This window comes from Mus musculus, chromosome 17 (assembly GCF_000001635.26).
Source record: "Mus musculus strain C57BL/6J chromosome 17, GRCm38.p6 C57BL/6J".
NCBI lineage: Eukaryota > Metazoa > Chordata > Mammalia > Rodentia > Muridae > Mus > Mus musculus.
The window spans coordinates 17,340,064-17,358,293 of record NC_000083.6 but is presented as its reverse complement, the minus strand read 5'-3'; the positions used below and the strand labels follow the sequence as shown (position 1 = coordinate 17,358,293).

Genomic DNA, 18,230 nt, shown 5'->3' with positions numbered 1-18,230 from the left:
CTAGGTACATATACCTATAAAGTCTCATCTTGCTTTTTGAAGTGTAAAGGTTCTTTCTTTTGGCCATGGGAATTAAGAATAAGTAGTTTGGGGCAGGTGAGATAGCTTAGGATGAGTTGGAATCCCTAGACCTCATATAAAAGTTAGGCACATTAGTGTGCACCCATAATCCCAATACTCCCAGGAGGAGAAGGGAGATGGAGGCATAGTGTAATATATAGAGCAGTGAACTAAAAAGAGAACTAGTCTCAAATAAGACAGGGGAGGACCCACAACGGAGGTTGTTCTCTGATTACTGCACATATGCTATGTCATACATGTACCCACATTCACACACATGACCATGCTACCCATATATACCACATCATATACACATACAGGATTTAAAAAGAGAAGACTTTTTTTTTTTTTCTCGAGACAGGGTTTCTCTATATAGCCCTGGCTGTCCCGGAACTCACTCTGTAGACCAGGCTGGCCTCGAACTCAGAAATCCGCCTGCCTCTGCCTCCTGAGTGCTGGGATTAAAGGCGTGCGCCACCACGCCTGGCTCAAGAAGACATTCTTTTTTTCTGGCATGGGGGGTGGGTACCAAATCACATTCTCAATGGCTTTAAAACTCTCTCTACAGGAGGAAGGAATGTATGCAAAAGGAAAACATTATCTGAGAATCCTGGAAGCCAGATGAAGGAAGTCTAAGGTACTATGCACTGTAATGAAAAATTACATTAAAGCTCATCTCCTCCTGGACCTCCCATTTATTCTTTTACTTGAATTTCTTTGTGTGTGTGTGTGTGTGTGTGTGTAAATAAATTTCATTGAGGCTGTTTATGTTAAGAGTGCTATGGAAATAACACTCTCTTCCTCTGGCTCTTATGTTCTTTCTGCCTTCTTCTGGATGTCTGATAGGGGAGTAGTATAGATGTCCTATACAAAGTTTTACTATTTAAGCTCCTAAATAATAAACCCCAACTGTTTTCTTGTAGTTTAGGTGTGACCATTTCCCTACGCTGCACTCCCGTGTATTTTTGTCCTTTCTGCTGAGTATCAGTTTTATCATCTCCCTCCACATATAGATGTCAGATTGTTAAAGCTGGGAGAACATTAGGATTTATCAACATTTCTGATCTAGAATCTTTATAGCTTGTATCTCTGTGGCATCATTTCACTTCTGCCTTTCTGTCCAGAATCCTCACATGTTGCCTTTATGTCTAAGTACAAATGCTACCACCAGTGCTGTACTGGCTGATTCTGTGTGTCAACTTGACACAGGCTGAAGTTATAACATAGAAATGCTCCTCGCTTGAGAAAATGCCTTTATGAGATCCAGCTATACGGCATTTTCTCAATTAGTGATCAAGGGTGGAAGGGCCCATTGTGGGTGGTGCCATCCCCGGGGCTGGTAGTCCTGGGTTCTATAAGAAAGCAAGCTGAGCAAGCCAGAGGAAGCAAGCCAGTAAGTAACATCCCTCCATGGCCTCTGCATCAGCTCCTGCTTCCTGACCTGCTTGAATTCCAGTCCTGACTTCCTTTGGTGATGAACAGCAGTATGGAAGTGTAAGCTGAATAAACCCTTTTCTTCCCAATTTGCTTCTTGGTCATGATGTTTGTGCAGGAATAGAAACCCTGACTAAGACAAGTGCCTTTCAATCTTCTGTCCAGTCCCGTGCTTATGTGGTGAATCCTTGGAGGGCTTTCCCTACCATTTGTTTGGATCTGGGATAGCTGTTCTTGTTTCTGGCATCCCTTCCTCACATGGTCTAACTGACTCTCTTTTACTGGAGCTTTCATTTCTTTTTCTTTCTTTTTTTTTAATTAGATATTTTCTTTATATACATTTCAAATGCTATCCCAAAAGTTCCCTATACCCTCCCTCTGCCCTGATCCCCTATCCACCTACTCCCACTTCTTGGCCCTGGCATTCCCCTGTACTGGGGCATATAAAGTTTGCAATACCAAGGGGCCTCTCTTCCCAGTGATGGCCAACTAGGCCATCTTTTGCTACATATGCAGCTAGAGACACGAGCTCTGGGGTACTGGTTAGTTCATATTGTTGTTCCTCCTATAGGGTTGCAGACCCTTCAGTGGAGCTTTCATTTCATGTGCATTGTAAATAGCTTATCTGGATCAGCATTCTTCAAGGGTAAATACTGAAAAACAAACAAACAAACAAACATCTTAAATTCAGCTGGTATAAAAAATGTCCTTTGGCACTTGCTTTTAATATCTAAGAAAAAACAATTTTCTGAATGAAAGAAACATACATTTAAAAAATGATAGTGTTGACATTTCTTAAAGTTGCATGGTGGATATATTATTTTATTTTGTGAATACATGAGAATTTTCACAATAAAAAGTAAAAAAGAAGCATAGAGAGGGGAGTGGAACAAATTAATTTTTAGTCACATAGGAGGGGTGGGTAGTGGCTAAAATCAGCACACTCTGTATTTTCCTGACATATACAGGCTAGTGTATTATCTATATATTGCTCTTTTCTTAGAACACCTTTATGAAGATTATTCCTTTGTTTCAGTTTGAAATTCTTCTCATAGCTGATTGTCCCAGGCAAGGGGTTGGGTTTTAAATAAAGACATTATGGTTTGAATATGAAATGTCTCCCATATGCTCAGATGTTTTGAACATTTGGTCCCTAGCTGGTGATGCTATTTGGAAAGGGTATAAAACCTTTAGGAGAGGGAGCCTTTGGAGTTAGTGGATCACTGGAGATGGACTAACCTCATTTCCTGCTCATTTTATTCTTTCTGACTATGGGTGCAATGATATCAATGATATCTAGTCTCCTATTCCTGCCACCATGCCTTTCCTTCCTGCTATCATGTCTTCCCCATCATGATGAACTATGGACCCAAATAAACACTTTGTCCTTTTCTGCATTTGTCAAGGTATTTTATTATATGGTAACAGAAAAGTAACTAAAAGATAGGATGTCCAAAATTTGGTGTTGTTAATATCTGGGACTGGATAATTATTGGTGTCATTGTTTTTTGTTTTTTGAAGGCTGTCCTGATTACTGTTGAATGTTTGACAATAGTCCTAGTACATATCAACAAGAGACCAGGTGCCAATGGCATGGCTGTGTCTCCTCTTTCCACTCCAGTATAGCAACCCAACATGTTTCTAGACATTGATAAATGTCTCCCAGGGAAAAGGGCAAAGTTACATAGAGTTTTGAAGTGCTGAATTATCATGAAATGATAATTAGCTGAACTTTATCTCTTTATGCTAATGGAGTAGATAAAGCAGTCAGATACCATAGTTTTTCCATGCTAGAATAAAAGATTACTTGTAGGTATTATAAAAAAATAATTTAAGCAGAAGATTTTCTTTTTGTAGCATTTTTAAAAATACAGTAACATCAGTCGGTTTAATACCTGGATCCCCTTATTTTTAAGTTTTATTTTATGTGGCCTTTCTCTTTTTGCATAAAATGCTCATACAGTTCATTACTGTCCTACTTTTTATTTGAGATACTTTTTAAATAAAAATCTGCAAGTTACTATTTTCATCATTTATAGAATATGACCTTTTTTTTTCTTCCTGAACATGCATACAACTGCATAGTACTAGTATTTTATTTTTAATGTAATGCCAGTTTCACAGTATCTTTTGGTTAGATTTTGGGGGTATGGAAATTTATTTGATAAATTTTGTGGTTCTGGGCACAGTGTAAAAGAGACATTTTCAAGTGCTGCAGTATATAAATAAGTGAATGTTTTTCTTGGCTCAGTTTTGTACCATAACTAGCCAGTAACTCTTGCATTAACTTCTTCAACTGTAAGTGTGCTCATACATACTTCTGATTTAATAAAAACCTTAAAATAAGTTTTTGTACTAATATATTTATAACTTGCAGGTGTTTGACATAGAAATATAAATTATACGTGAATTAAATTGGTTTATGGAAATACTAAAATATGCTAGGGAGGATATTAAAATATTATTTTACAATCCAACATGAACATTTTTCAGAACTAGTTGAGAGTTCAGGGCTCTGTTACATGATTCATTTTCTCTCTTGAACATTTCTAGTCTTAAATGGTTTTTATTTGTTCTCAATTTCTCTTGAAAATTTTTAAATTATGATTTTATCACTCTAGTTGTATAGTTTCGTATTTTGGAACACATATCAAAATCTGAGTACAGAAAACAATCCATGTAATTTTCCCAATACTTTTTTGTCAGCTCTTTTTAATTATACTTTATAATAGAAACTGTACAGTGTATGTGCCTTGCTTTATAAGAACCACAAATATGCTAGTCAGCCTATTTAGAGTCATAGGCATATTTTATGTTATGGTAAAAAATAGTGGCCACATTTTAAACTAATGTTAGAAAAACAACATTGTTATATGAATTCTCTTAAGACATTGAAACTGGCGAAGGGTAGTCTCTAAAACTCAAGCATGCTAATTTAATTTGCCTCATTAGAGGTATGTATTTAACATACTAATTGAGTGCTCACTAAGTGACAGTTGTACATTTTTATGTATTTTTATTAATAGGGTTTTATTTACTATGCTGCTCAGGCTGGACTTAAATTTCTGCGCTCAGGCCCTCCTCCTGCCTCAGCCTCCTGAGACATTGGCACTACCCTTTCTCAGCTTAAGCTTTCTTTTTGACTATTGTTTCTCATGAATTACAAATTCTGATATAAGTGAAAATAGGATCAATGATTATAGAAAAATTAACCAAAACCAATTAGGTAACTAACAAATTGACAATCTTAATTACACATTTACAGAATGATATCCATATGGCCATTTCCTTCTTCTCTTTCGTTGTACCCCTAGATGACCCCTTCTCAGGAGGCCACCTCTTATTGCTGATTTGCAAGGATGCTTGCACCTTCCTCACCCCCAACTCACACTGGACTCCAAGTCTTCCCTGGTGCATCCATTCCCTTTGATAGCAGCTGTGATCTCATGATTCTGGGTTCTTAGTTCATTCTTCCCCTTCTAGATTTTTAAAAGAAATTTTGCCTAATGTCCTTATCATGTGGATTGGTTCAGAGGACTTCAATGTGTTACAAGGATCCTCATAACTGGCAGTTAGCTCTTTGCTAAAAGCTATTTATGCTACTATTCTCTAGTTCTTAGCAGTTCAAACCGAAAACCCCGGAAGAGCTTTGAAGTATGAAAGAGTAAGCCAAAAAGACTGATGTTATGGATTTTATATTTTAGTTATTAAAATTATTGCTTATTTAAACTATAGTGACTACCATTTTGGTCATATGCTATGCCATGGGCTTCACTTGTAAATTCCGAAACAGCTCACTGTTATTATTGTGGCAGGTTCTTGGACTTTGGGTAATTTGTAAAAAAAAATATTATCTTATAATCCAAAGGTTCCTGAGCATGGGTCAGCATACATTTGGTTTCTGTCAAGGAGTCTCATCATGTATCACAACTAAATGGAGAAATTGAAGGGGAAGGGTGCATTACCAAGGAACATCTAGGAGGGAAAGTCATCAGCCAGCTTTCAATGTCACTTCATTTTTAAAGCTGCCTCTCCTTGATAAACACTTCTGTATTTTTTATTATTTAACCAGGAATTCCATCTTGCGGTATTTAGTAGAATTATAGCATATGCCCTAGTAGATGACGTGTTTTTTTATTCTACTCATTTAAAAATACTCTGTTCCTATGTTTTAGGGGCTGAGTATGGCAGGATGGATAAAACTGTCCTGGCTTCTAGCCTTACAGAGCTTGTCGTCTACCGGGGAAGACAGACAAATCATCAAAGGTTTTTGAAGGAGATTTACACCACCTACCCTTTGTTTGACATTCACATCTTGCATTGCCATTTTTATTGGCTGGTTTTGGGTCAACTTGACACATTCTAGAGGAAGATTAGTGAGGAAGGAGCCTCAGTTGAGAAAATGCCTTTGGGAGATCCAGTGGTAAGGCATTTTTTCAATTAGTGGTCAATGGGGGAGGGTGCAGCCCACTGTGGGTAGTGCCATCCCTAGGCTGGTAGTCCTGGGTTCTATAGGAGGACAGGTTGAGCAAGCCACGGGAAGCAAACCAGTAAACAGCTCCCCTCCATGACCTCTGAATCAGCTCTTGCCTCCAGATTACAGCCCTGCTTGAGTTCCTGTCCTGATTTCTTCCAATGATGGACTAAGATCTGGAAGTGTAAGCCATATAAGCACCTTCCTTCCCAACCTACTTTTGGTTATGGTGTTTTCCTGAAGCATTAAAAACCCAAACTAAGACATCATTGAAAACAGAAAATGTTCTGGTAACATTTAAACTTTATTTTACTTTCTATAATACAATTAAAATTTTCTTCATCAAGAGTTTATGGCTCTTGCATTGATTGTCCAGAGAATTTGTTCTCTTTTTTTTTTCCCAATTTTTTATTAGATATTTTCTTCATTTACTTTTCAAATGCTATACTGAAAGTCCCCTATACCCCACCCCCACCCTGCTCCCCTATCCACTCACTCCCACTTCTTGGCACTGGCGTTCCCCTGTACTGGGGCATATAAAGTTTGCATGACCAAGGGGCATCTCTTCCCAATGATGGCCGACTAGGCCATCTTCTGCTACATATGCAACTAGAGACACGAGCTCTGGGGGTACTGGTTAATTCATATTGTTGTTCCATCCCTAGGGTTGCAGACCCCTTCAGCTCCTTGGGTACTTTCTCTAGCTCCTCCATTGGGGGCCCTGTGTTCCATCCAATAGATGAATGTGAGCATCCACTTCTGTATTTGCCAGGAATTTGTTCTTTTAACTTTCTTTTAGGAGTTCTTAAAAAAAATCTATCTGCCTATGTATCTATCCATCATCTATCTATTTAATGTTTATGGGTGTTTTTGCACCATGTGAAAGCTTGGTGCCTGTGGGGGACAGAAGAGGATATTGGATCCTCTTGACTAACTGATGGTTGGGAGTCACCATCATCATCTGAAAGAACAGCCAGGGCTCTTAACCACTGAGCCACCTCTCCAGCCCACTTTCTTGAGTTTTCATACACTCTTGAGTTTAAGCTGTTTAGGAGACTCACAAAATAGTTTTTATTTTAGTGATTTAAAAAATCCTTTCATGATGCAAAGCATGTTTGTTAACTACGTAGGATTGGACTTCCTCTGCATGAGCTCATTCCTGGAGATGGGCTCTCTCTCAGCAGCCATGATGATCTGGGGCTCTTCATCTAGGGGTGGAATGACATGGAATTTGCCTTTTCCATCTTTACAAATGTTAACTATTATTGTCATTGTTTGTCTTATTCAGACAACCATAGTGTTGAGATTTCATAGGTATAGTTTTCCTTGAAATTAGGGAAATTCATAGGGGAAAATACTGTCCAGAGCCTCTGGCTCTTAACTGCCCCACCCCCCCAACTCCTCCCATAATTTTTTTCCTGAGCTTTAGGTGTAGAGGTTGGGTTGCAAATGTATCAATTGGTGTTCAGTATCCCAGAGTTCCTTACTCTCTGCATGTTGACCAGCCGTGGGACCCTGAAATAGTCTCTAGCTATGGAGAAAAGAAGGTTCTTTGACGAGGGGCGAGAGTTATACTTGTCTGTGTTATTAGGGTAAGCATCAAAAGTACAGTTAGAAATTATATTGGTTTAGGAAAATGGAAGTAGTAGGTTTTCATTTCAAGTCTATTATCTCTCCAGCAATGGGTAGTGTGTAATAGAGATTGTTTATCATTGTAATGCTACATTCCAATGTTATAACCCGCCTTTTTAAAAAAATAGACTAATGTTTCTTTATCTCATAAATGTTTATTTCATATATTTATTTTGTGATGAATGAAAGATAATTAACAGGGTAAAAAGTAAAGCATTTATTATCAATTATTGAATAACTGAGATTTTAAAAAAATTTCTTTTTTCCTCGTGTTTCCATAATTATAACCTTTTCAAAATTTGATTTATTTTTAGAAACTATGGTTTTAAAAAAGCATTTCAAAACAACCTTGTAAAAATAGTAGACCTTAGAACAGCTGTTTTGAGCATTTATGCGTTTACATAAACCTGGTGGTGCTCATCTTTGATGAGGTATTTCTAATAGAGTATATTCTATTTCAGTGGAGTTTAAGGTTAAAAGTATTTGTCATCTAGTGTTTTATAGAACCGCATGATAGGAAGGGAGAAAAACAGGATGAAGTAATGGGTTTCTTTGCATGTATATCAGGATTCTTTCTCTTGTGAAAATCACAGTTCAAAGAAGTAGGGTCAAGCATTTCAGATATTTAGGGAGCTGTGTTTATCTGAGTATTTGGATCCTGACTTCCTAAATTTATACAGAGTTCAAACAGAAATATAGGGTAGAAATTTTGAGATAGCCAATTTAATTGTTGACCTTTGCTTAATGGTCTGAAAGGGTGGTTCTGGAAAGTGGGATCAATGGCAACTACTTAACAGTGGAGAATTTTTATATAGACAAATTCATATTTCAATTTCAGGAACCCTGTACTATCTGACAATAGTAAGCCTGCTGTTAGCTGAATTGAGGGGTAGCATACTTGGACTATAGTTCTGTGTGCCGTCATTTTAGTTACTGCATCCTAGACCCTGGTATATAACTTATGGCTTTTAATTACTGAAATCTTTTATTTTATTTGGTCTGTAGTCTTGAATTAGTTAATTAGGGTTTTTGGGTTTTTTTGTTGTTTGTTTGTTTCTTGGTTTGTTTTTGTTATTGTGTTTTTGTTTTTGTTTTTGTTTTGTTTTGTTTTGTTTTGAGACAGGAATTCTCTGTAGCCCTGGCTGTCCTGGATATTTGAGTTTATAGTTTACAATTTAAAAAATATTTCAGGGTTTCTTTCAACGTTTTTCTATACTTTCTTTTTGTTTTGTTTTCTTTAATGACTTTAGTTTTACCCATATGTGTATGAGTGAAATTGCTCCACAGCTCACTGATATCCTGCTCATCTTTTAGTCTCTTATTTTTCTCTTTTCATTTTATTTTGAATAGTTACCTTCAGTACATCTTTTGTGTTTCTATCAATATGTCTTCAGGCTTATACCCAGCTTTGTAGCAGACAAGCTGCTGCAGCCTCCCTTTCTTCTCTGCCCACCCTTTTTTGGATTATACAGACCTTCTCTTCCAACCTTCCATCTCTACAGTAACCCCATTATCCTTGTGACAATCACAAGTAGGTGTTCTTTGGCAACATGCTGACCAGTTCCACTATGGAAGCAGTTAGGCTAACAGCAGATCTTCACTTCTCCTTCAAAACCAATTTTCCATTCTCACTACCAAATCTGAAGCAAACCACCCTCTTCCAATGTCTAGTTGAACAGAAATATATCTTCCAAACTGCCTTCATATTCATCTTATTATCCAAGCCCCCAACTCGGCAGGTATTCCCTAGGAGCCTGTCAGCCAATCTTGCCATAGAAGCAAGTAAGGCTCACCTTCACCTAAGCAGGAAGGTGAGCCTCAGACCTTCCTCTTCTCCCAGTCCATTTCCCCAGTCTCATCCCCAGCTCTGCAGGAAGCTATCTGTGTGGCCTTTCCTCACTTTTTGTCCTCATTCTCAGGGAACTAAGATCCTAATGGAACATCCTACATTCCTCCCTGCTAGAGACTCCTTCAGCCCCATCATCCTAGCCCTCCTTAGGATGCTAAGAGTCATTTCCCAATACCTAGAAGTCTGGAAACCCCAGTGGCCACATCTGTCATGATTCCAGAATTTCCTATGAGACAACACACAGGTACCACATCCTCTTAAGAACTAGAAAGGACACAGAATCCAAGAAACAAAGCACCCACCCAACAAAACAAGACAAAATACGAGCACCTAGAATTTCAATTAATCCTAAGTCAGACTCCTAGATGACAGCATAAAAACACAATCAGGAGGTGCTCTAACATGCCCAGGATCATAGGTGAGGAGGCCAAAACATCTGCCCCAACACTGGGAGTAGCTGGGACTAGTGGGATCCAGGGATGCAGGAACCCCTGCCCAGCCAGTGGCACTTGTTCCTTCCAGTCCAAGCTAGTGCCCTGAGCAGACCTTGGGTGCTACCTCAACAACAGGCCTACAACACTCAGAGGAACACTCGACTCCTAAGACCTCTAACATGCTCAGGATCATAGGATCTCAGGAGCTTGGTCACACCAGCATTTCAGGATGCCAGAGGCAGTTTGACTCCCAGGAGCTCTGACACACCCAGGATCTCAGGATTTCGGGATCCCAGAATCACAGGATCATAGAGACAGCTCAACTCTGAGGAGTTTTGACACAACTAGGATCACAGGAGGGACAGGCTCCAGTCAGAAAGAGCAAGGGCAGGTAGCACTAGAGTAAACCAGATGTCGAGAGGCAAGCATAAGAAAATAAGCAACAGAGACCAAGGTTACTTGGCATCATCAGAACCCAGTTCTCCCACCATAGCAACTCCTGGATACACCATTACACTAGAAAAGCAAGGTTCAGATGTAAAATCACTTGTCATGATGATGATAGAGGATTTTAAGAAGGACATAAATAACTTCATTAATAAAATACAGAAGAATACAGGTAAACAGGTAGAAGTCCTTAAAGAGGAAACACAAATATTTCTTAAAATTACAGGAAAACACAACCAAACAGGATAAGAAATTGAACAAGACCATCCAGGATCTAAAAATGGAAATAGGAAAAATAAGGAAATCACAAAGGGAGACAACCCTGGAGATAGAAAACCAAGGAAAGAGATCAGGAGTCATAGATAGAAGCATCACCAACAAAATACAAGAGATAGAAGAGAGAATCTCAGGTGCAGAAGATACCATAGAATAATTGACACAACAGTTGAAGAAAATGCAAAACGCAAAAAGCTTCTAACCCAAAACATCCAGAAAATGCAGGACACAATGAGAAGACCAATCCTAAGAATAACAGATATAGAAGAGAGTGAAGATTCCCAACTTAAGGGGCCAGTAAATATCTTCAACAAAATTACAGACAAAAACTTCTCTAACCTAAAGAAAGAGATGCCCATGAACATACAAGAAGCCTACAGAACTCCAAATAGAGTAGACTAGAAAAGGAATTCCTTTTGTCACATAATAATCAAAACACCAAATGCACTAAACAAAGAAAGAATATTAAAAGCAGTAAGGGAAAAGGGTCAAATAACAAAAAAAGGTAGACCTATCAGAATTACACCAGACTTCTCACCAGAGACTATCAAAGCCAGAAGATCCCGGGCAGATGTCATGCAGACCCTAAGAGAACACAAATTCCAGCCCATAATCAGCAAAACTCCCAATTAACATAGATGGAGAAACCAAGATTTTCCATGACAAAACCAAATTTACCCAATATCGTTTCACAAATCCCGCCCTACAAAGGATAATAGATGGAAAACTCTAACACAAGGAGGGAAACTACAACCTAGAAAAAGCAAGAAAGTTGTAATAATCTTTCAACAAACCCAAAAGAAGACAGCCACATAAACATAATTCTACCTCTAACCAAATTAAAAAAAAATATCAGGAAGCAACAATCACTTTTTCTTTTTCTTTATTTCTTTTTTCTTTCTTTCTTTCTTTTCTTTTTTTTTTTTTTTTTTTTTTTTTTTTTTTTTTTTTTTTGGTTTTTTTGAGACAGGGTTTCTCTGTAGCCCTGGCTATCCTGGAACTCACTCTGTAGACCAGGATGGCCTTGAACTCAGAAATGTGCCTGCCTCTGCCTCCTGAGTGCTGGGATTAAAGGTGTGCGCCACCACGCCTGGCCACTTTTTCTTAATATCTCTTAGTATCAATAGACTCAATTCCCCAATAAAAGGACATAGACTAACAGACTGAATACATAAACAGGACCCAGAATTTTGCTGCACACAGAAAATGAACCTCACGGACAAAGACATACACTACCTCAGAGTAAAAGGCTAGAAAACAATTTTCCCAGCAAATGGTCCCAAGAAGCAAGCTGGAGTAGCCATTCTAATATAGAATAAAATTGACTTTCAACCAAGTTATCAAAATAGATAAGGGAGGACACTTCATACTCATCAAAGGAAAAATCGACCAAGATGAACTCTCAATTCTGAACATCTATGTTACAAATGCAAAGGCTTCCACATTCATAAAAGAAACTGTACTAAGATTTTTGCGAACGGCGAGCAGCGGCGGCGGCGCGGGAAGTGCAGCGGAGGTTTTTGCTGGTTTCGGACCCCAGCGGCCGGATGGTGAAATCCTCCCTGCAGCGGATCCTCAACAGCCACTGCTTCGCCAGAGAGAAGGAAGGGGACAAACGCAGCGCCACGCTTCACGCCAGCCGCACCATGCCGCTTCTTAGTCAGCACAGCCCCGGCGGCTGCAGCAGCGAGAGTTCTAGGGTTGCCCTTAATTGCTGTAGTAACCTGGGTCCGGGGCCTCGGTGGTGCTCCTGATGTCCCTCACCCACCCCTGAAGATCCCAGGTGGGCGAGGGAACAGTCAGCGGGATCACAGTCTTTCAGCTAGCATCCTGTACTCCGACGAGCGGCTGAATGTGACAGAGGAGCCGACGTCTAACGACAAGACCAGGGTCCTGAGCATCCAGTCCACGCTCACGGAGGCCAAGCAGGTCACCTGGAGGGCGGTGTGGAGTGGTGGTGGCCTCTACATCGAGCTCCCAGCTGGACCTCTGCCTGAGGGCAGTAAGGACAGTTTTGCAGCTCTCCTAGAGTTCGCAGAGGAGCAACTCCAGGCTGACCACGTTTTCATCTGCTTCCCCAAGAACCGTGAGGACAGAGCCGCCCTACTCCGAACCTTCAGCTTTCTTGGCTTTGAGATTGTGAGACCCGGGCATCCCCTTGTCCCCAAGAGACCCGACGCTTGCTTCATGGTCTACACTCTGGAGAGAGAGGACCCGGGTGAGGAGGACTAGGTGCCAGCCCTGCCCAGTGTCCCTGTGCCCTCTCCTGGGTTAGTCCACATGTCGTGATTGTGCAGAATAAACGCTCACTCCATTAGCGGGGTGCTTCTTCGAGCTGAATGCTGTGTTTGTCACACTCAAGTGTTGGCTTTAATTCTAAATAAAGGTTTCTATTTTACTTTTTTATTGCTGTTTAAGATGGTCAGGTGACCTATGCTATAGCAGCCTCCTTTGAAGTCTGGAAAAATAGTGTCACCTCCCCTGGCTCAAATCCAATAAAGTGATCTCGTTAAAAAAAAAAAAAAAAAAAAAAAAAAAAAAAAAAAAAAAAAAAAAGAAACTGTACTAAACCTCAAAGCACACATTGCACCTCACACAATGGACAGATCATGGGAACAGAAACTAAATAGAGACTCAGCGAAACTAACAGGAGTTATGGACCAAATGGATTTAACAGATATCTGTAGAACATTTCATCCTAAAACAAGAGAATATACCTATTTCTCAGCACCTCATGGTACCTTCTCCAAAATTGACCATATAATCGGTCAAAAATCAGGCCTTGGCTGGACAGTGGTGGCGCATGCCTTTAATCCCAGCACTTGGGAGGCAGAGGCAGGTGGATTTCTGAGTTTGAGGTCAGCCTGGTGTACAGAGTGAGTTCCAGGACAACCAGAGCTACACAGAGAAACCCTGTCTCGAAAAACCAAAAAGAAAAAAAAAAACCTAAATAAATAATCAGGCCTCAACAGATAAAAAAAAATTGAAATAATCCCATGCATCCTATCAGATCATCACAGACTATGACTGGTCTTCAATAACAACAATGACAATGGAAAGCCCACATACACATGGAAGCTGACCAATGCCCTATTCAGTGATAACTTGGTCAAGGAAGAAATAAGAAAGAAATTATAGACTTTTGAGAATTTAATGAAAACGAAGGCACAACATACCCAAACTTATGGGACACCATGAAAGCAGTCCTAAGAGGAAAACATGTAGCTCTGAGTGCCTTCAAAAAGAAACTGGAGAGAGCATACACTAGCAGCTTGACAGCACACCTGAAAGCTCTAGAACAAAAAGAAGCAAATACACCCAAGAGGAGTAGATGGCAGGAAATAATCAAACTCAGGGCTGAAATCAACCAATTGAAAACAAAAAGAATGCTGGGCAGTGGTGGCCCATGCCTTTAATCCCAGCAATTGGGAGGCAGAGGCAGGAGGATTTCTGAGTTCCAGGCCAGCCTGGTGTACAGAGTGAGTTCCAGGACAGCCAGGGCTATACAGAGAAACCCTGTCTCGAAAAACAAAACAAAACAACAACAAAAAAGAACTATACAAAGAATCACCAAAATCAGGAGCTGGTTCTTTGAGTTACATACTCAAAGCTGTTCCATTTACATAACTTATTTCTAGTGAATGTTGTGATTAATTCCTTGCAGATTATTCACATATAGTGTATTTGTTAAGTTCCCCACAATGCCTCATTGTTTTCTGTTGGGAGCCGCGCCCACATTCGCCGTTACAAGATGGCGCTGACAGCTGTGTTCTAAGTGGTAAACAAATAATCTGCGCATGTGCCGAGGGTGGTTCTCCACTCCATGTGCTCTGCCTTCCCCGTGACGTCAACTTGGCCGATGGGCTGCAGCCAATCAGGGAGTGACACGTCCTAGGCGAAGGAGAATTCTCCTTAATAGGGACGGGGTTTCGTTTTCTCGCTCTCTTGCTTCTTGCACTCTGGCTCCTGAAGATGTAAGCAATAAAGCTTTGCCGCAGAAGATTCTGGTTTGTTGCGTCTTTCCTGGCCGGTCGTGAGAACGCGTCTAATAACAGTTTTCTTTCATGTTTTCTGTACATGTTTTAAAACATTTTGTAGTGGAGCCAGATCCCTACCAAGCTACCTGATCTGGAACACATAACCATGACACCCCACTGAGAGGACCAAGACAATCAGTCACTTAGCGTAAAAACCTGAAATTCTCCATGACTATGGGGGAATCTAGACAGGCCCCTAGTGTTCAGCCAATAAGCTTCCCTTCCTGGGAATTCCTTCCTAGTTCACTCTGAGTAAGGACTATGATTTCACATTTGCTATCAAATAAAACTATTTGGATAAGCAAAACAAATAAACAAATAAACTCCAAAAAAAAAAAACCCACAATCAGGAATAGCTAAGACAACAGCAAGCCTCCACTAGAGCCCAGCAGCATTACTGCAGTAGGCCCTGAGAATTGCAACAATGCTTACACGTAAGACAAGAACCTTAAAATAACCTGTATAAATATAATAGAGGTCCTTAAGGAGGAAATGAATAAACCTGTTAAAAAATCAATGAAAATGCAAGCAGTGGAAGGTGAATACAGGTCAAGACTTGAAAGTGAAAATGGAATCAATAAAGAAAACCCAACCTGAGGAAAATCTGGAGAGTAAAACTTTAGTGACATAAATAGGAATCTTAGAGGCAAGCCTAGTCAACTGAAGACAAGAGATGGAAAAATCACATTGAATACACAGTAGAAGAAGTATATCCTCAGTCAAAGAAAATGTTAAATCTGAAAACATTGTAGCACAATACATTCAGGAAAGCTGGGCCACTATGAAACCACCAAATATAAAAATAATAGGAAATGGAGAAGGAGAGAAAAAAGAAAAAGCCCAGGTCAAAGTCACAGATATTTTTTTAAATTAATTATTTTATTAATTTACATATCAAATGTTGTCCCCCTTCCCAGTTTCTGCTTTACGAAGCCTCCACCCCATCAGTCTCCTCTTTGTCTCTAAGTGGATGCACCTTCATCTATCCAGCCACTTCAGCATCACCCCTCTAGCATCCACCTTCTCTGGGGCATCAAGTCGCCAAAGGACCAAATGGCTCCCCTCCTACCGATGCCAGGTAAGGCAGTCCTCTGCTACATATGTAGTGGGAGCCATTAACCTGCCTATATATACTATACTCTTTGGTGGTTTAGTTGGGAGCTCAGAGGGGTCTGATTAGTTGACACTGTTCTTCCTACTGTATTGCAATCCCCTTCAGTTCCTTCAGTCATTCCCTTAACTCTTCCACTGTGGGCTCCAGACTCAGTCTAATGGTTGGTTGTGAATATCTGCATGTTTTAGTCAGGTGCTGACTCTCAGAGGACAGCAGAACCAAGCTTCTGTCTATAAGCACATTTTGGCGTCAGCAATAGTGTTGGGGTTTGGGATCTGCAGATAGGATGGATTTCATGGTGGGGTGGTTTCTGGATATTTTTGTTCCTGCATTTTCTTGAGACAGAAAAATTCTGGGCTAAATTTTTTGAGATGGTTGGGTGGCTCCATACCTCAACTGGAGGCCATGCCTATCTACTGGAGATGGCCTCTTTATGTTCTATCTTTCTATTATTGGGCATTTTGTTAATTGTTATCCCCACTGGGTCCTGGGAGCATCTCCCAACCCTGGTGTCCAGGACTTTCTAGTGGTTCTTCAAGTTCCCCCTGCCCCCTGCTACTTATTTCTACTTATTCTCCTGATCCTCTGGACTTCTCTTCTGTCTCTTTCCATACCTGATCCTGACCCCTTCCCGCACCACCCCCCTCATGTCCAGATATTGGTGACTCCAGCTTGATTCTTGGGACCTTTTGCTTGGAAAACTTTTTTTTTTTTTTTTTTTACTCTGAGGTAGTGTCTGTCTTTGTTGCTATGTTTCTTGTATGCAGCAAAATAATGGATCCTGTTTGGATATCCAGTCTGTTAGCCTGTGTCTTTTTTTTTTTTTTTTTTTTTAAATCGGGGAATGAGTCCATTGATGTTGAGAGATATTAAAGACCAATGATTGCTAGTTCTTGCTATTTTTGTTGTTGGAGGTGGTTATTATGTGCGTGTAGTTCTCTTCTTTTGGGTTTGTTGTAAGGTGGTGAATTTCTTGTATTTGCTGGGGTGTAGTTACCCTCCTTCTGTTGGTGTTTTGCTTCTACTATCCTCTGTAGGGCTGGATTAATAGAAAGATATTGTTTAACTTTGGATTTGTCATGGAATATCTTGATTTCTCCATCTATGGTGATTGAGAGTTTTGTTGGATAGTAACCTGAGCTGGCATCTGTGGTCTTAGGGTCTTTATGACATCTGGCCAAGATCTTCTGGCTTTTAGCATCTCTTGAGAAGTCTGGTATAATCTGATAGGTCTGCCATTATATGCTACCTGGCCTTTTCCCATTATAGCTTTTAATATTTTTTCTTTGTTCTGTGCAGTTAGTGTTTTATTTGTGACGAGAGGATTTTCTTTTCTGGTTTATTCTATTTGGTGTTCTATTTGTATTATTCTTAGGTTTGGTCTTTTTATTGTCTCCCAAATTTCCTGGTTGTTTTTGGTTAGAAACTTTCTACCCTTTGTACTTTCTTTGACTGATGTATTGACATCTTCTATGGTATCATCTATGCCTTAGATTTTCTTTCTTTTCTTTTCTTTTCTTTTCTTTTCTTTTCTTTTTTTCTTTTCTTTTCTTTCTCCCTTTCTTTCTCCCTTTCTTTCTTTCTTTCTTTCTTTCTTTCTTTCTTTCTTTCTTTCTTTCTTTCTCTCTTTCTTTCTCTCTCTCTCTCTCTCTTTCTCTCTCTCTCTCTCTCTTTCTTTCTTTCTTTCTTTCTTTCTTTTTTGTATTCTGTTGGTGATGCTTTTATCTGTAGTTCCAGATCTCTTCCCTAGGTTTTTCATCTCTAAGGTTTTTTCCACTTGTGATTTCTCTATTGTCTCTATTTCCATTTTTGGGTCTTGGACCATTTTGTTCAATTCTTTCACCTGTTTGATTGTATTTTCCTGTATTTCTTTAAAGGATTTATGTGATTTCTCTCTAAGGGGTTCTACTTGTTTGCCTGTGTTTTTCAGTAGTTCTTTAAGGGAGTTGTTTATATCTTCCTTAAAAGTCTCTATCATCTTCATGACATGGGATCTGTGATGGTTTGTATATCCTTGGACCAGGGAGTGGCACCATCTGGAGGTGTGGCCTTGTTGGAATAGATGTGACCTGGTTGGAATGGGTGTGTCACTGTGGTGTGGGCATAAGATCCTCACCCTAGTTGCCTGGAAGTCAGTCTTCCAGTGGCAGCCTTTGGATGAAGACTTCGGACTCTCAGCTCTGCCTGCGCCATGCCTGACTGGATCCTGCCATGCTCCCACCTTGATGGTAATGGACTGAACCTCTGAATCTGTAAGTCAGCCCCAACTAAATGTTTTTTTTTTTTTGTTTTTTTTTTTTTTTTTTGCATAGTGTGCTCCTAGCCACCATATTTTTTCTTTTTTTTATTATTAGGTATTTTCCTCGTTTACATTTTCAATGCTATCCCAAAGGTCCCCCATACCCACCCCCCCAATCCCCTACCTGGTCATGGTGTCTGTTCACAGCAATAAAACCCTAAGACAGGATCTTAG

The 18,230-nt window shown here is 39.9% G+C and overlaps 1 pseudogene across 1 annotated transcript; it reads left to right on the top strand.

Annotated features, from left to right (window-relative positions):
- The first annotated feature begins 12,089 nt into the window (after positions 1-12,089).
- Oaz1-ps (ornithine decarboxylase antizyme 1, pseudogene) lies at positions 12,090-13,052 on the top strand (annotated as a pseudogene). Its single transcript, NR_027656.1, has one exon. The product of NR_027656.1 is annotated as an ornithine decarboxylase antizyme 1, pseudogene (transcript).
- Positions 13,053-18,230: the final 5,178 nt, after the last annotated feature.